The 6,458-nt window shown below is 38.2% G+C and overlaps 1 pseudogene; it reads left to right on the top strand.

Moving 5' to 3' along the window:
* Positions 1–3,208: 3,208 nt before the first annotated feature.
* On the top strand, positions 3,209–3,328 carry LOC128651145 (uncharacterized; annotated as a pseudogene).
* The last annotated feature ends 3,130 nt before the right edge of the window (positions 3,329–6,458 follow it).

The raw sequence follows: 6,458 nt of genomic DNA, 5'->3' as shown, positions 1-6,458 counted from the left end.
TTTCTGGCCGCACCTTTAAAATAACTCTGGTATTGAGAGTCCACAGAATGGCTGCGTTAGGCTCTAAAAAAGGAGCGTATAGCATATTTAACGCAACTTCAACTCTCGATACCAGAGTTGCTTATGGAAGCTGCCAGCTTCAAAAACGTGCTCGTGCACGATTCCCCCATAGGAAACAATGGGGCTGTTTGAGCTGAAAAAAAAACCTAACACCTGCAAAAAAGCCGCGTTCAGCTCCTAACGCAGCCCCATTGTTTCCTATGGGGAAACACTTCCTACGTCTGCACCTAACACTCTAACATGTACCCCGAGTCTAAACACCCCTAACCTTACACTTATTAACCCCTAATCTGCAGCCCCCGCTATCGCTGACCCCTGCATATTATTATTAACCCCTAATCTGCCGCTCCGTAAACCGCCGCTACTTACATTATCCCTATGTACCCCTAATCTGCTGTCCCTAACACCGCCGACCCCTATATTATATTTATTAACCCCTAATCTGCCCCCCACAACGTCGCCTCCACCTGCCTACACTTATTAACCCCTAATCTGCCGACCGGACCGCACCGCTATTATAATAAAGTTATTAACCCCTAATCCGCCTCACTAACCCTATAATAAATAGTATTAACCCCTAATCTGCCCTCCCTAACATCGCTGACACCTAACTTCAAACATTAACCCCTAATCTGCCGACTGGAGCTCACCGCTATTCTAATAAATGTATTAACCCCTAAAGCTAAGTCTAACCCTAACACTAACACCCCCCTAAGTTAAATATAATTTAAATCTAACGAAATTAATTAACTCTTATTAAATAAATTATTCCTATTTAAAGCTAAATACTTACCTGTAAAATAAATCCTAATATAGCTACAATATAAATTATAATTATATTATAGCTATTTTAGGATTTATATTTATTTTACAGGTAACTTTGTATTTATTTTAACCATGTACAATAGCTATTAAATAGTTAAGAACTATTTAATAGCTAAAATAGTTAAAATAATTACAAATTTACCTGTAAAATAAATCCTAACCTAAGTTACAATTAAACCTAACACTACACTATAAATAAATTAATTAAATAAAATACCTATATTTATCTACAATTAAACCTAACACTACACTATCAATAAATAAATTAAATACAATTCCTACAAATAAATACAATTAAATAAACTAACTAAAGTACAAAAAATAAAAAAGAACTAAGTTACAAAAAATAAAAAAATATTTACAAACATTAGAAAAATATTACAACAATTTTAAACTAATTACACCTACTCTAAGCCCCCTAATAAAATAACAAAGCCCCCCAAAATAAAAAAATGCCCTACCCTATTCTAAATTACTAAAGTTCAAAGCTCTTTTACCTTACCAGCCCTGAACAGGGCCCTTTGCGGGGCATGCCCCAAGAAATTCAGCTCTTTTGCCTGTAAAAAAAACATACAATACCCCCCCCCAACATTACAACCCACCACCCACATACCCCTAATCTAACCCAAACCCCCCCTTAAATAAACCTAACACTAAGCCCCTGAAGATCTTCCTACCTTATCTTCACCATACCAGGTTCACCGATCGATCCAGAAGAGCTCCTCCGATGTCCTGATCCAAGCCCAAGCAGGGGGCTGAAGAGGTCCATGATCCGGCTGAAGTCATCATCCAAGCGGGAGCTGAAGAGGTCCATGATCCGGCTGAAGTCTTCATCCAAGCGGGAGCTGAAGAGGTCCATGATCCGGCTGAAGTCTTCTATCAACGGCATCTTCAATCTTCTTTCTTCCGGATCCATCTTGCAGACCTCCGACGCGGAACATCCTGCTGGCCCGACAGACTACCGACGAATGAAGGCTCCTTTAAGGGACGTCATCCAAGATGGCGTCCCTCGAATTCCGATTGGCTGATAGGATTCTATCAGCCAATCGGAATTAAGGTAGGAAAATTCTGATTGGCTGATGGAATCAGCCAATCAGAATCAAGTTCAATCCGATTGGCTGTTCCGATCAGCCAATAGAATGCGAGTTCAATCTGATTGGCTGATCGGATCGGCCAATCGGATTTAACTTGATTCTGATTGGCTGATTCCATCAGCCAATCAGAATTTTCCTACCTTAATTCCGATTGGCTGATAGAATCCTATCAGCCAATCAGAATTCGAGGGTCGCCATCTTGGATGACGTCCCTTAAAGGAGCCTTCATTCGTCGGTAGTCCGTCGGGCCAGCAGGATGTTCCGCGTCGGAGGTCTGCAAGATGGATCCGGAAGAAAGAAGATTAAAGATACCGTTGATAGAAGACTTTAGCCGGATCATGGACCTCTTCAGCTCCCGCTTGGATGAAGACTTCAGCCGGATCATGGACCTCTTCAGCTCCCGCTTGGATGATGACTTCAGCCGGATCATGGACCTCTTCAGCCCCCTGCTTGGGCTTGGATTAGGACATCGGAGGAGCTCTTCTGGATCGATCGGTGAACCTGGTATGGTGAAGATAAGGTAGGAAGATCTTCAGGGGCTTAGTGTTAGGTTTATTTAAGGGGGGTTTGGGTTAGATTAGGGGTATGTGGGTGGTGGGTTGTAATGTGGGGGGGGGGTATTGTATGTTTTTTTTACAGGCAAAAGAGCTGAATTTCTTGGGGCATGCCCCGCAAAGGGCCCTGTTCAGGGCTGGTAAGGTAAAAGAGCTTTGAACTTTAGTAATTTAGAATAGGGTAGGGCATTTTTTTATTTTGGGATACCTGTTACACTATGCAAGCGTAACTCTAGGGGGCGCTAGAAGAAATATATAAAACAATCTGTAGGATAATACTGAAGTATAGTAAAAACAATAAAAACTTAAAAATAATATAAAATGATCAGATAATAATGTATAAAGACAAAATAATAATGACAATTACAGAAAAAATGAGACATGGACTCTCATCAAATGTGATGTGATGAAATCAATATAAACAGAAAATGCAGCTTAAAACAATATATAATAAATAAATAGTATTAAGTCTCTAATAAGTTCTTATCTGTATATGATATTGATGCTCAGACAGTCCCAAGATTAGGAGGGCACTTCAGAGGTTTATTAGTCCTCCTGGGTAGCACATATATAAGATTCTCCCTTAGATCCAGCAGTCAGCTCCTTGTCACAAAACCAGTCTGGGTAAATACTCTCTCTGTGCAAAGAAAATCACAAAGACAAGGGCGCCTCCTCGTGTGATTACCACACTTCACTGAATCTACCTGATCCCGTTTGATCTTGGAAGCTAAGCAGGGCCAGGCCTGGTCAGTACCTGGATGGGAGACTGCCTGGGAACACCAGGTGCATTAGACTTAAAATATGTATGTGTGTATATATATATATATATATATATATATATATATGTGTGTAGATATGTGTATATGTATATATATATATATTTTCAATAAGGCCTGCATAATTTAAAGGGCTCTCTCCTATAGAAAATCTTGCTTATACATAATTGACCAAAGGCTGTTAACATCAATAGGTGCTTTAATAAAACTTTAACTTATTTAGACTGACTGACAACATACTAAGACATTTGGTATGAACACCAAGAATTAGAATATCATGTACTTTTTATATATGTATGTGTGTATATATATATATATATATATATATATATATATATATGTTTTTTTTTATTTTTAAAAAGGGTGGGGAACAATTTTTTAATGTTACTATTTTAGAATACCATAATAATATCCTATAACATATGATGCTGACATGATATCCACCATAAGATAATGTTTGGCTATGGTTGTTGTTTTTTACATCCTTTATTAACCAATTTGTACAGTACTTGTTTGTTTTTTAGTATAATGTGAATTATTTGGAAATGGTTTTAATCATTGTATTCTAACTATGGTCTGATTGAAACAGGTGTGCACTCACACACCTGATGAGGCAGGTTCACTTCCACACCTGAATAGGTGTGGTTATGTTTCACTCTTAGAGTGGTCATTTAGCATTTATAAGCCAGAGCTCTCAATCTTTGGATAGAAGCCTGAGGAAACAGACAGAGATCTGAGAAACTAGTTGCTTGTTTATCCATTGTTACGGTCACATTTGTGACATTTTATATTGTATTTTACTGCACCATTAAACTATGGTATTTTAACTCTTTGCTGAGAGCCTGAGCTTGATTGAAATCTACCCTGGAGTGATTTGTTGCACTGCCTTGGTCAGTGAACTGGGACACTGTGAACTCCCAGTCTGCCTCTATAAGCACAACAGAGTGCTGCTTTACTTGTGAGTATAAAATCTGTATTCACCTATTTTTACATTTGTCCAAACTATATCACACGAGGAGGCGCCCTTGTCTTTGTGATTTTCTTTGCACAGAGAGAGCATTTTTTTATTTTGGGGGGCTTTGTTATTTTATTAGGGGGCTTAGAGTAGGTGTAATTAGTTTAAAATTGTTGTAATATTTTTATAATGTTTGTAAATATTTTTTTATTTTTTGTAACTTAGTTCTTTTTTATTTTTTGTACTTTAGTTAGTTTATTTAATTGTATTTATTTGTAGGAATTGTATTTAATTTATTTATTGATAGTGTAGTGTTAGGTTTAATTGTAGATAATTATAGGTATTTTATTTAATTAATTTATTGATAGTGTAGTGTTAGGTTGAATTGTAACTTAGGTTAGGATTTATTTTACAGGTAAATTTGTAATTATTTTAACTATTTTAGCTATTAAATAGTTCTTAACTATTTAATAGCTATTGTACCTGGTTAAAATAAATACAAAGTTACCTGTAAAATAAATATAAATCCTAAAATAGCTATAATATAATTATAATTTATATTGTAGCTATATTAGGATTTATTTTACAGGTAAGTATTTAGCTTTAAATAGGAATAATTTATTTAATAAGAGTTAATTAATTTCGTTAGATTTAAATTATATTTAACTTAGGGGGGTGTTAGTGTTAGGGTTAGACTTAGCTTTAGGGGTTAATACATTTATTAGAATAGCGGTGAGCTCCAGTCGGCAGATTAGGGGTTAATACTTGAAGTTAGGTGTCGGCGATGTTAGGGAGGGCAGATTAGGGGTTAATACTATTTATTATAGGGTTATTGAGGCGAGAGAGAGGCGGATTAGGGGTTAATAACTTTATTATAGTAGCGGTGCGGTCCGCTCGGCAGATTAGGGGTTAATAAGTGTAGGCAGGTAGAGGCGACGTTGTGGGGGGAAGGTTAGGGGTTAATAAATATAATATAGGGGTCGGCGGTGTTAGGGGCAGCAGATTAGGGGTACATAAGTATAACGTAGGTGGCGGTCGGCAAATTAGGGGTTAATTATTGTAGGTAGCTGGCGGCGATGTTGTGGGGGGCAGGTTAGGGGTTAATAAATATAATATAGGGGTCGGCGGTGTTAGGGGCAGCAGATTAGGGGTACATAAGTATAACGTAGGTGGCGGTCGGCAGATTAGGGGTTAAAAAATTTTAATCGAGTGTCGGCGATGTGGGGGGGGGCTCGGTTTAGGGGTACATAGGTAGTTTATGGGTGTAAGTGTACTTTAGAGTACAGTAGTTAGGAGCTTTATGAACCGGCGTTAGCCCAGAAAGCTCTTAACTACTGACTTTTTTCTGCGGCTGGAGTTTTGTCGTTAGATTTCTAATGCTCACTTCAGACACGACTCTAAATACCGGAGTTAGGAAGATCCCATTGAAAAGATAGGATACGCAATTGACGTAAGGGGATCTGCGGTATGGAAAAGTCGCGGCTGAAAAGTGAGCGTTAGACCCTTTTTTGACTGACTCCAAATACCGGCGGTAGCCTAAAACCAGCGTTAGGAGCATCTAACGCTGGTTTTCACGGCTACCGCCAAACTCCAAATCTAGGCCAGCATATCTAGGCAAGTAATCCCACTTTATTCTCCCACAAAAGCATTCTGTATAAATCGTTGCCAATGCACCAGAGAACTCTGGGTAAGATATGCAAATAAGATGTACACCATCTCACACTTTTTGCTCCCATGACTGTGTTTGACCACAGAATCCCTTTATATGGTGGGTGCAGGAGCAGAAACATAACCACTTCTGGACAGCTGTTTAGAACGTATTAGTTCTTATCAGAGGAAGACAGGTTTGATTTGCTGCACACAATACTAGTTATGCTAATTAGCTATAAAAATAGATTTTGTGGCTCTTGCTGGTTTTTTTTTATATATAGGAAGATTTTAATCCCATACTTTTACCTCTCCATAGCATACATGAATATTGATTTTACCCTGAAAATAAGATTCACTTATGAGCATACTAGCTGTTGCCCACGGCTTTGCTCGCATGGATTTTGTGATTTGTAAAAAATTGCGAAAAACCTGACCACTCGCAACGACTTGCCCTCACATGTGTGCCCGTTCGGGTTGCACACTCGCTGACATGAACTTCTTGAGTTTTCAGTAATTTTTGGTGTTTCTCGTAATCTAAATACCA

This window comes from Bombina bombina, chromosome 2 (assembly GCF_027579735.1).
Source record: "Bombina bombina isolate aBomBom1 chromosome 2, aBomBom1.pri, whole genome shotgun sequence".
NCBI lineage: Eukaryota > Metazoa > Chordata > Amphibia > Anura > Bombinatoridae > Bombina > Bombina bombina.
This window is presented reverse-complemented; position numbering and strand designations above follow the sequence as displayed.